Source organism: Glossina fuscipes, unplaced genomic scaffold, assembly GCF_014805625.2.
Source record: "Glossina fuscipes isolate IAEA_lab_2018 unplaced genomic scaffold, Yale_Gfus_2 61, whole genome shotgun sequence".
NCBI classification, from domain to species: Eukaryota; Metazoa; Arthropoda; class Insecta; order Diptera; family Glossinidae; genus Glossina; species Glossina fuscipes.
The window spans coordinates 5,744,358-5,757,731 of record NW_023998433.1 but is presented as its reverse complement, the minus strand read 5'-3'; positions in this window follow the sequence as shown (position 1 = coordinate 5,757,731).

Sequence of the window (13,374 nt, the reverse complement as noted above, 5' to 3'; positions counted from 1 at the left end):
ATATATTATTAAAAATTATTTTGTACACGATCTAAAACATGTTCACAAACAAGATATGAACAAGTATTATGACAGAATCTTTGGCACACACGACGACATAACGTTAACGTTAGCTGCCCCGGACAAACCACTGCAAATGCACAGACTCCGATTTCGCTCGTATCAAGGCAATCCTTTAAAAAGACATACATAGGCTCGTAAGTGAATTATCGCTTAGATGGACGGTCGCATCGCATAAATATGACACAATCAAATGGACTAACGAATAAAAACACCCGCTAACTCTTTCAAACATTATTAATTGTGAAATGTTGACAATTCATTCCACATAAAACAAAGATTGTCATACGGATCAACTAAAAAAAGACAAAAAAAAAACGAAAACGTAATGGGATACAATACAAAAAATAGCAACAATCTGTGCAGTTATGAGGATAAAATTCTTTGTATATCACTTTAGTTTATTTCTTTTTTTCCTTTTCTTTTTAAAGGCTACGCCATAACTTGTATTGACTGTTGTTAGTCTTGTCCTAAAAACCGTGTGCGTTGTATGTTATTATCTTTCTTATTATTCTTATTGTTGTTGTCATTGTTGATGGTTGTTCTTGTTGATGTTGGTGATCTTCATAAATCATAAACATATAAATATGTTTGCTTGTGTTTCGTATACGTTTGCGTATACATTTTGCTTTGCAATATTTTGATATTTGTATGCATGTCTTTAAGACAGTTTATGTGTGTGTGTGTGTGTGTGTGTGTGTGTATGCGACTGCTATTATTGTTATTGTTGTTGTTGTCGGTCTTGTTGATTTTTATTTATCGTTTTCTTTCCTACACTATGATGGACTCATGTTCCTGTCCAACTGTCTAGTGATGTTGTTGTCAGCAAAAAACATTGCCGCTTGCAAGTTTATTACTGTTTTTATGATTATTATTATTGCATTAATATGTACTGTCGTAAGTTAAACAACAACAACAATAAAAATAACAGTAACCACGGTAAAAACCAACAAACATTTTGTTGTAATAATCATTCATCACAATTCGTTTAGTTTTGTATTTTTTTTTTTTTGCTGTTTTATTCATAGCAATGCAAATCTTTGATTATTTACTGATTAGGTTTCACGGTTGCTGTTATTGTTAAACTTTATTGTACATATAACTAGTTCTGCCCTTCTGCTTTATGTGTGGGCCAGACATTTTGGGAAATTTTGCAGTAATTTCATGATTTCTTTTAAGTTTTCAAAATGTTTGTATTAATTCTACAAACATTAAAATAAAATAACATCATTCAATAAGTTGGAAGGAAGACATAAACATGTTGCCGCTACTGAATTGATTGAATTCATCCATGAATTTTCAAATTATAGACGCTACTTTTGTTTTTGTAAAACAATGCAAAAATCTGAACTTCGTATGTAGCGTTGCTGGAAACCTCGTAACTTCTAAGCCAATTGTCGAAATATAATCAAATGTTCATATTTCGTTTGAAGGTTGGTAGTGTCTAAAAATCGTATTGACTCGGCAATGAGTGCTGTGTTATATATGTCTAAGCGTAGACTGTAGTTACTTGTTACCGCAAAAATATCGCTTTAACAACTTTTATCAGCCTTAGATTTTGAGCATGCTTATTCTCGCCTGCCACTTTGCTATTGGAAAATCTAATATGTTAAGACTTGCCTTTATATTTGCTAAAAATTTAACTAGAGAAATTTAAAAGTTTCTATGTATTCACATTTTTTTAATATGAATGGTCGCTGGGCTTATTCCATAGTTGTGAAGCACGGTGATCGACAGAAAGAAGTAGGGAAGGATATCAAGACATAAGGCGTAGTCGCAGTTTGGTTAGTTACTGCCCTAATCGATAAATGTTATGCCTTTATCGACTAACCATTCACTGTAGCTATGAGATGTGAATCCGACTCCCAGTCGAACACCTATTTGGTACTCGCCAATTAGCTGCACTGATAAATAATGAAACAATGCTAGATTTGGATTTCCATCTTTTCAACTCTAAAAAATATCCTTTAAGAAATTTCTGAACTATATATGCTTACGTTCTGAAAATTCGTAAATATCAAAAACGCTCACTGTTGAACTGTTGACCTTTTTCAAAATTATAACAGAAATCTAACACTTAACCGTAGATTCGTTTTTAATCACAGATCAAATTTGAAAATGAAGGTGACTCACTTAAGAGCATGCTCATTGTATATATGAAAACATGTAAAGTGATTCATTATTCAACTCGCCAATCGGTATACTTTGCATTTACAAAATTTATTCCAATTTATAAATATCCGATTTGTCAGCAAAAGCTTATGATCTAGAATATATATTGAGGTAAATGTAGCTCTAAGATTTTTAAAAGAAAAAGGCAACATCTCGGGAAAGGCCCTTAGTTGATTGAAATCGTTCTATTATTTTTGTTAACTTGTTAAACAGCGATTGTGTTGTAATCTATATCTGACGTACTTTAAAGAAGTTGACCAAAATATGGACATATCTAATGGTTTTGTGGATAATGTTTTTAATTTATAATAAAATTTTTATCTAACAAATATTTTTGAAAGTTCGTTTTAAATGATGCGGGGAAAAACACACTTATATGAAATCCGAATATATGATGTAGACGCGAAACATAAGAATAATATAAAATATTCGACTTTAACAAGATATCAACTGATTAGCAAAAATATTAACTCGCTTACCGTGCATTTTCGTTTAGATGAAATTGTTAAGTAATTTGAAGAGAAAATAAATTTTAAAAAATATATTAAAAAACTTTGCGTCATCAACAATATTTTTTATATATGTATATTTTTTTAAAAATGCATAAAGCAAATGATTAGTTGTTCAAGTTAAAACTGTTATTATGTTAATGGTGTAAAGAAAACGAAGAATATAATCAAAAAAATTTTAAGCAAACTTTTTAAGGAATTTTTTTTGTTTTAGTAAACTAATAAGAACAAGAGTAACAACTAAAAAATAAAGCAAAATTAAAGCAAAAGTTAATCGTTGTAAATAAACATATGTTTCGGTGACTTAACACACGCTCAGGAGACCAGAGGTATGGTTTTAAATTTTATTTTTATTTATTTATTTTTGTTCATTTTTGTTTATTCGTCATCGCATTTCACCATTATCGTCATAATAATTATTATAATCAACAGTTTAGCTTATTTCGCTACAATTCAGTTGGTGTTGTGTTTTAAAAATGTTCTTGTATTTGTTGTTGTTGCCCATATGGTAGATGCTTTCATTGCAAAGCAGCAACACAAATTGAAAAGTTTTATTCATAATTTTCACCATACAACAAAACAAACAACGATGACACGTTATAATTTTGGGAAAGAGAAGTAACGCCTTGTTTCGATATTTGAAGGATTTATTTTTTGTTTTTTTTTTTTTTTTTTAATTATAAGAACTTTAACGGCAACCTTCGGATGGAGAGGAAGCGTAAAGTAAAAGATTTACAAAATTCACATGTCTGTTGACTGTGAGGTAAAAAAAACACGGAAAGAAAATAGGAACAACCAAAAAAAAAAAACAAAACAGAAAAAAGTTCACTCAAACGTGTCCACATGTCGATTATAACGATAATGATTAGGTGGCAGTTGTGTTTCCGTCTTAAACGATCTGGAACCTCTTGAATTAATGTATAATGTAAATTATATTTCATTTACATTCTCGATGTATATGCGTGCACGTATATGTGTATGTGTACATTTACGTGTAGGTAGATAGCAGTATGCATATATATACGTGTGGGTGTTTGTCATGTGCATATGTATGCATGTCCCTCTTTCTTTGTAACGTTGGCAATTTATGCTAAATCAGTGTTTCTACAGTGTTAATTAATTGTAAAATGTTTGCTGTTGCTTTCCTTTCATTTTATTTTTGTATGCTTGTGCTTTTGTTTATTCAAGAATTTGGTTTTATTATTATTATTTTTTTTTTTATAATTGTTTCTCATATATTAAGTTATAGTCATTGTTGTGCTTTTATTATTATTGTTACTACCAAACTGTAATCGTTCTGTTGCGTATATTATTACAAAATATTCTGAAGTTTTGTTTATTTAAATAAATTAACTACGAAGGGAAAGCAATGAAAAATGAGAGGCACAAAGTGATTCATCGTCATTGCTATTGGTTTTTGCAATCTATAAATATCCCTATAAGAAACCTATATGTATGTAATTGATTTGCGGATTTAATTTTATAAGTGAAGCCCAAGATACCTACGTGAAGTGGCCGTTATCCGAATGCAATTATATTGAATTTGTTTAGTGTTTAATTCGTTATAAGGAAACATTTAATCAGTTGCGCACGAAAATATAATAATAGCAAAAGAGTATAGGATTCAATTTAAAAGGTTTGACGTCTAATCAGCCTATTTATAATACATAATATGTACTGCTATTGGGTGTTACAACATGAGTTTGGTTGTTCAAAGGAAAAAGGTTGGTTGTCCAACCGAAAAGCGTTAGTGTAAGTACAGTTTCTCCTCAAAGCAGAATTATGTCCGCTTTTTGCATCAACGATAACAAGGCACGATAGTCGCAGAGTTATGTCGCTATCGGAGTACTTTTTCTTTTGTGTATGGTCTTATTACAATAAAACTGTTCAGAGCTGAGAAATGATAGTTGCGCTTAAGACTGTAGAAATTGTGTCTTTTGTGTAGCTTTTGTCTCCGCAGCTATTAAAAAGATCTATGGCTATGTAGGTTTTACCAGCAACTTTCTGGTAAACGGTGCTCCTATGAGCCTTTCGGGTCTTTTTGGAATTTATTTCAAGATGTGCTAGTAACCAAGATCGCAAAAGTAAGTGATTTTAAAATTTTACTGGTAGTTTCTATGACGCCAAGAGAAGAGAATTTAGGTAAGCCTCGCTTTGGTCAGGAAGTGTTAAGGTTAAAGGCTATGATAATTATATGATACAATGCTATAGATTTAGAAACCCATGGGCTAACACGTCCCTCGTCTAGAGTAATGATAAAACGGGGGAAATATTCGTCCTATCTGCTATTATGTACGGTGGAGCAAGGGCTTCATAAGCAAATGTTCATGGAAACCACTACACATATCCACAATAAATGAGAAAAAATGGCTATTAAGTTATAATGAGTCTTATCCTTGAAAATAATTTCTTTTTGAAAACCGTAATTTTTCGAGAGTTCGATAAATATTTCAATCATTTGCTAAACTTATTACTGCAAACGGATCTCGCATGTTCCATGGTAAACTGAGAAAAAAAATTAGATCCCACCACTCGACGTTATAGAATTGTAGATTTGACACCACCAAGATAAGGCTCTATCTATATATTTATATTTAAAAACATAAAAATCTAGAAGTTGAGAACTACGGTAGAGCTACTACAGTAACGAAAATGTGTACTCATTATAACCACAAAAGTATTATAATTGACACGAAGAAATGTGGCACTAATCGAATATGATTTCGCTCTTTCTATAAACATTGATCACATTGATTACGCGTACATTAACTTTGTCATACGGTTTATAAGACTCAAATGTCTGCTAGTTATTTGTTGATGAAATTGATCGCAAAACATGAAACAGTATAATCCGAATCTATCTGTATGCACTTACAATTTAATTCTATAGGCTTATGGATGTTTGGAGTACTTAGCATATAGCGACTTAAACTTTATTGATAATATTTACTAAACTTTAATGCTAATAAATAGCAAAAACATTTAATAATGATCCTAAACAAATTGTCCTAAATTTGTAGTTTGCGTATTCACCACAGTAAGTACATTTGTCCTCTATAAGTACGGGCACGGTTGTGGCCGGAAAGGGTTACATAAAGAGAAGGATGAGGAAAGGGAGCTGTGTTTAGGAATTTGAAAATGGAGAGAATAGACACGGTGGGAAGGACCACTTCTGGTATGTTGTTGCAAAGGGCGGGCAATGCGGTTGAAGAACGGGCATCCTTGACATTTTATTAAGAGAAGTAAAATTTATTTTTTTAAATTTATAATTTTTTTGAAATGTATTCGAATTCCAAATTTTCCCAATAGCCAAAAATTAAAAAAGCTTGACTTAAAATTCAATAATTATTTAAATGAACTCATGCACATTAAACTATAGGTAAATGAATATATTATACATTCGCTTATTTTTTTAAACAAATATTGCATGTGCTTACGGTATAGTTATTCCTTATCTCTACCTTCCAATCTAAGCTTTTAGTGGATATTAGAAACAAAGTTTCTTTAAATCCCTCCGCGGCGCCATATCAGTACCATACTACACCTTACTAAGCCCCTATTATATACGAGGTAACTGCCGCACGTAAAGGGTAACAGTCGCGAAAAAATGATCGTTGACTATCACTTCCCGGTCATAATGTTGTATATAAATAAAGAAAAGGATGTCCAAGATAGGCTTGAAAGAAAAAAAAAAAGGTTCACCTGAAGTCTACTAGATCAAATTGTTTATTGAATTTAATCATAATATTTATTTTAAAACCATTTTAGATCGCAGAGTTAATATGGTATTGACCAGCCTATTTACTCATTCTCATATACTAATACAGAAGATAATTGAGAGCGAATATAGTTTTTCTATTGGTCTCTTGCTTTTGCTTAATAAAAAATCCGCAGTATTTCCATTAATATACACGCGCACGTCTACACGATATCATTAAATATATTAAATTCATTTTTAATCTTATTTTTAAACTTTCTTTTTCCGTATCATCGTTTTTCTCTCTGCGTAACATTTTCGTCTACATATAGTTTCAACCGTGGTTGCTTTAATAACTTTTCTATTGAATTTAATAAAATTGCGACATTTTAACATCTGATATGCTCGTAGTTTGAGAGGTTTTACATGATCTCAAATTCTTTCCCACATATAATTGAATATGCAATAAACATTAAAGCTTAAACACAAAACTCATAATAACAACACGCAGACCTAAAAAAAACAAACAAACTAAATTTTTAAGATTTGATGCGTGATTATGTAACGATCCGTTCCAAAATGTAACGACAACAATTACAAAAACCTTCAACATATTAATTTTCAAACAAAACCAGTAGCTACTCATAAAGAGGTTGTGTATCTTAATGATTGTGGTTGATTACAAATCTATATTCAGATTAACTGCGTGCACCATATTATAGATGACAAAAGAGATTGAGCAGGTATGGTTTATGAATGCTTTCGTTACACATTTAACTATTCTTAAAACCAAAGATTAAAATAATCAATGACAAACAACACTGCTGTCAATGTTAATCTGTTTATAAATGCTGTATTATTCTTTATTATTTATCGAATTTCAAGGGAAACATAAAAAAGATTATGCAATGGATGAAATTGTTATTGGAGAAAATTTAAAAAAAACTGTTGTCTTGGTACGGATCGCCGAAATGGAAACTGGTTCTTACCGCACTACGTACTATTTCAATTAACAAGGTAGCTAGCTAGAAAGAAAGCTATGAAGAAAAAAAATTCAATGGTTTCTCACTACAATAAAGTAAAAAAGTCAACCCGGTTTTTTCTTTTTATCTCTTTATTAGTAAAATGTTTACAGAGACAACGATTTCTTTAATTTCGTAAAAGTTTTCACTTAAAATTATCTACGCTGATTCTACATTCAAAAGCGTTAAATGATCAATTTCGATCTATAAACACATAATTTATGTTACATACAATCGTTCGATGAAGAGGGAAAAATGAAAAGATTATAAGAAAGTAAAAGAATAACGTTCGGCTCTGGATGAATATTTCATACATCCCATCCAGAATGAGCAAAATACCCTTTTTCATTTCTTTGAAAACAAAGGGTGTTTCCGTTTTACACAAGATTTCAAAGTTTTCACCGAATTTGAGGTCGATATCTTAATTTTTACGATCAGGACAATGTTTGCCACAGACATCACATCGAAATATAGATAGAGATGTAGGCGGACAGACAGAAAGGCCGACAGGCGGACGGGCGAAGGAACATTCAGCATTAGCTGCTGGTCGAATGCTTTTGTATTAGTTTCGGAATGTTATTCAAGGAATATATGAGAAAAAACAAGTGGGAAATAAATTCTATGACTAAACTCTTAAAAGCACTAGCATCTAAGGCTATCGGCTTTTATTAAAAACTCTACCGCACTTGAGATTCGAACCCACGACCATTGACTTGCTAGTCGAGATTCCTCGCCTGCGGCTACTCAGGCGGATATTTATTGTCTTAAGAAAGAAATTTGAAAGGTTTTTTAAATGACATTACATAAAGATTAAATACATCCCGCTATTTGTGCTAATATTTTCGGTTTACAACGTTTCGAATATCTTGCGCCATTGTTTTTGAAAAACTGAACATATCTTTATATAAATCTATATTTATTTGTATGGAAAACACATTCTGCAAATATATTTACTCCATTTTCGAAGCAGATTTTTTAAAGTGGTTTGCAACTTATTTATTATATTGATACGTTTTTTAACTCTTATGGGTTTAACGATAACGTTCAATTACAAATAGTCCCATGACGTAATTATAGATCGAACATGGTCTAAGGTGATGTTGCAAACGGGAAGATAAAATTCTTATACTCCTAGTTTTTAACTATTTTTATGCAATAACACATATGTCGCTTCCTACAAGTTACGATTTTATGAATAATCAATCAGCACCCCCTTCCGGATGGTCCATTTGCATTAGAAATAATTTGGTAGTTATCTAAACATTATAATGGGTAGTTATGAAATTTCTCTAAAAGTACATACATTAATTTTGAAGACACTAGCAAATATTCTATCTATAAAGACGTCTCTACACGCAGCTTTCTCTTATTCTTTGCAATGTTGTTGTAGTTGAAGTCTTGTCTGTTTACAAAGTGATAAGATTAAATACAATAATGTGTCTTTAAGCAAAAAGATAACCTGAATAATTTTGAGATGACAAGTGAAAACGCCTTTTAACATATCTGGAGAGTTAATAAATTTTGATTGAATTTATATTAAAAAAGATATTTAGTTCGCCACGATTTATAATGAAAATTTCAAAATTTACATTAAACGAAACGACCATTGATTGATGTATATTTTGATTTCTATTGAGTAGTTTTACAGCGAGGACTAAAGACGTGTTCAATAACAATATTGTCAACCGGCATGATGTTATATCAAGTCGCTGACTTTCAAAGGCCATAACCGCTCGTGATATTACCTGTTAATTAAAACAACTCCTGAAAAAATATGTATTTATAAAATTCTTTTAACAATAATACTTTCAACGCTAGGATCAACGCTTTGATTTGCCTCTCGTTTACTAATGCATATACTTTAGGTGGCCAAAAGCGTAATTTCGGTCTGAAATAAGATATTCTTTAAACAGAAAAAAAGAACGTACTAGTTAATGTACTAGATTTAAAATGCGACATAAATGTATATTAATTCTTGCTAAAAAGCTCATGACTTCACTCCTACAGAAGTTTGATTTCTTATCAGCAAAAGGCCTAAGTCTAAGTTGATTCACGTAGTTAAAGTCATTGTTCTTACAATTTTGTAAGTTTCATAAACCTTACAATTAGTTATAAGTAATTGTATTATTAAATGGAAACTAAAACCAACAAAACTTGTTACCCAAAGCTAATTATTTCCCACGAATTACCCAAAATATATCCGTCACTTTTGGCCCGATACAAAGATAACTGCAATAAGTTTTAGTTGTGGTTAAGTACAACATTTAACATCAATTATGATAACTTGTTTGAAAGATGATTGCATGAATTACATTTTGTAAACGTTATCATATCATGTAAGTGTTGTGAGTAGATGCGGAAGCAAAATGTGAAACTTCTTAATGTCGTCGTGATTTTTAGAAGAGTTTAATGAAATGTTAAGGTCACTTCACATGCGGATTTAAAAGAACTCGCTTCCGAATGAGTATAAGTTGTTTTAATCGGCTTTTGAATTCTTATAGTAATCAATGTTATTTAGCTTTGTGTCATCTTTAAGGCAATTATGTGATAATCGTCTTCTTCTTCTATAGCTTGGATTTAAACATAATAATTAAATCTATTTGACGGAACAAAACGATAGCTGCCTTTAGGGAAAGACTTTCCAGCAAAAAACTTTTTATTAAGTCTGATATCTGGTGTTCATTAACATCATACCGTTTCATATATCTTTGTTAATTTGAAAAGACAATTTTCTATAACGGTGAAAAATGTTGACGATATATCATCGTCTTTAAAAGTGAGAAAACCTACGTAACTGTAAATATTTGTAAACTGATTTTAACACGATTTGTATCAAATATGGCAGAATGGGACAGAAAATTTTCAAAACTATAATAAACGAAACGTAAGCAGTAAAATTACTTTTCTGCTAACCTAATATATATGTATTCATTACCTGTTGATCTCTATTTCTTTGTAGTTGTTGTTAATAGCAGCATCACAACATAATATGTCGGTGAGATGTGATTTATTTCCACGTTCGTAAACATTAGTATTGTGTATTGACTTGTGTATGTTTGCGTTATTTAATCGGTTTATATAAAAAATTGAAAAAATAAATATATAAAAAAAATGTCTTCGCTTCTTTTGTTAAATCATCAATATGCTTTTAAAGCATTACAACGGACAAATCTTTGAACTAATCTTGATGGGTTTCAATCATCGGTTTAAATAACTAACGACACTAACACTAACAAAGTCATTATAAACACTAACCGTTCTTTCGTTTATTTAATAAAATAGAAAATGAAAAAAATAAATTTTTTGTGTATTTATCATATCCAACAGAGAGATTTATCTTCTAACTCCACTGTGATCGTCTTTGCTTTGCGACGGTTTAAATAGCTTTTATTTTGTTTCTTGGTTGGTTTGTTTATTAGTTATTTGAATACTTTGCGTATAGCCAGCAATTTGTAGTTGATTATGTTATGAATATATTCCGATACATTTTCGCTTTTTAATATGCAAGCATATTCGCCTCACATACATATTTCTGATACTCCTCTTCCCCAAACCATGAATTATGATCTTTGATGTTACAATATATCCGACCACTTACGTTTCATGGTGCTTCTATGTATGTATATGCATGTATGAGTGTCATAAGGCAACTTCACAATAACGAACGACAAACGATACAAAAATGCCAGTGTTGACTTTGGTTTACATTTCATTGACTATGTTGGTGGTCAATCACAATCGCAATCACCATCGCAGGCACAGAGATTATGTTTGTGACATCTTAAATTTAAAGCTTAAGTTTTTCTTGCCATTTTTTATTTTATTTTTCTTTTCCTCTTGTATTAAAATATAAAATAAAATGAACTGAACATGAAATGTTTGTTTAAAGTTCAGTCATTGTTCCCAACATCGATACACTGGGCGTAATTTACTTTTTCTTTTTGTTCTTTTTCAATAAAATGCTGCTACTGTTTCGTGTTATAGTTTTATTATGTTAATATTTTTGAATGGTTAATAATTTTAAGCTTAAATAACATATAAAAGCCGTAAATATTATAATAAATATATTTAACAAATCCCTATTTACTTTAATAAAATAAGACATCCTTCAGAATTTGGCGATCGTTGGATAACGTCATTTCATTTAGAAAATACCCTTTAAGCCATATAAGACATTCCCTACCATTAATAACAGTATGATTCTAATTTTAATTTGATTCGTCCATCTCGGCCCCAAATTCATTTGTCTTTCTAATTGTTAATGTATTTTTACACTTATTTCTTGAACTATTTATCTGTATGCTTTTACTTATTATTTTATTCATTTGTTCGCCTTTCTGGCTGTATGTCTATATCTATGTCGATGGTGTTCGCTCAGTCTCTCAATTCTAACCTCTTCGTTGTCTGAACGCTTGTGCTTTGGCCGTCTTACTCACTTACTCATCCGTCCACTTATTTACAAACAATTTTTCTATCTTCATTTCTTCGCTTATATCATTTTGGATTTCCAGTTCTCTTCAAAGATCTTTTTTTTTAGGCCTGTTTATGAAATTCTAAATATATCGACCTTAAGAAAATAGATAAACGTGTCCATAATAGTTAAATATCTTAAAAAAGAACAAGAGAAAAACAATTTTTCAGTATTACTCAATTAATTTAAAACATTATACATTAGTAAACATTGACATTATAAAAATTTTAATTTAAAAACAGTAGAAAAATTTCAAACATTAAAAAGATATATATAATTTTTTAATACTCATTACAGAACAACTCCAATTATTCTTCTGATAAATGTGATATATGTAATGTTTTAGTATTATAATCGTCAACGAGTCATTCGGTTTGTAAAAGTAAAAGACTCAATACAATACAATATAGTGAGAAAGTCTCTGTAAAATATATATACTTCTGATCAGGGTGAAATTCTCAATTCATGTTCGTCTATTTATCTTGCAAAGCTTAAAAGAGAAAACTGAAGACCTACCGATATATTCGTGATGAGTGATTACAGATCAAGTTTGGGAATAAGAGTAATCCGTCCTCAATAACGACGTTACAACATTGAACAGACTATGTACGTAAGCTTAGTGAGTGCCAACTACGTTTATTAAAGTGTTTTACAGTTTTAAATTACACGCTAAAGGAAACGAATATGTAAGATCCGCTAAAAGACAAATAAAACTTTTCTATTTGTACTTTATATAAGAACTACAGGTCAATCAGTAACAAATCACCCATAATATGGGAGGATTAAATTATCTTGATGGTTAAAGTATTAGGCTTTAACTTTCATATTTACTGAACCTTTTGAAGTGTATTCAGCATAGATAAAAGTCATGTTCACACATCTAGGCGTCTTTCAACAAAAAAGAAGGAAGATATGAAAATTCCCTATCAAACTGTAATAGAAATCTGATACGTGTAGCATATATTAAAAAAATTGTGCTCAAACTCATTGCAATATTTAAATATTAAGGTGTCTGCAGAAATTTTTAACATTTTTTCACTTGAAGAAGGCGTTTATTGAGAAAAATTGGTACAATGTATATTAATCAAAATATTTTCATTACTTTCTACAACTTTTTCCCACCTTCCTGACAACATGCCGATACCGTGACGAAAGAACGACATTGATTTAGCAGCGGTCGAATCGTGAACCTATTGTGGCACCCAAGCTGTACAGCATCGATCTGAACAAGTAAAGGAAGGCGCAATGTCTGGTGAGTATGCTTAATGAACCAAAACTTTTCATTTGAGCCATAGTGTGTCCTTGACAACTCTTGCAAAATGCGGCCCAGCGTTGTCATGCAAGAAATTGACTTTACGTCTGATAACCGCTCTCTGCGGTCTTTTCTGCAACAATACACCGTTAAATGTGTTGAATTGATGTCAGCAGACATCTGTAGAAACA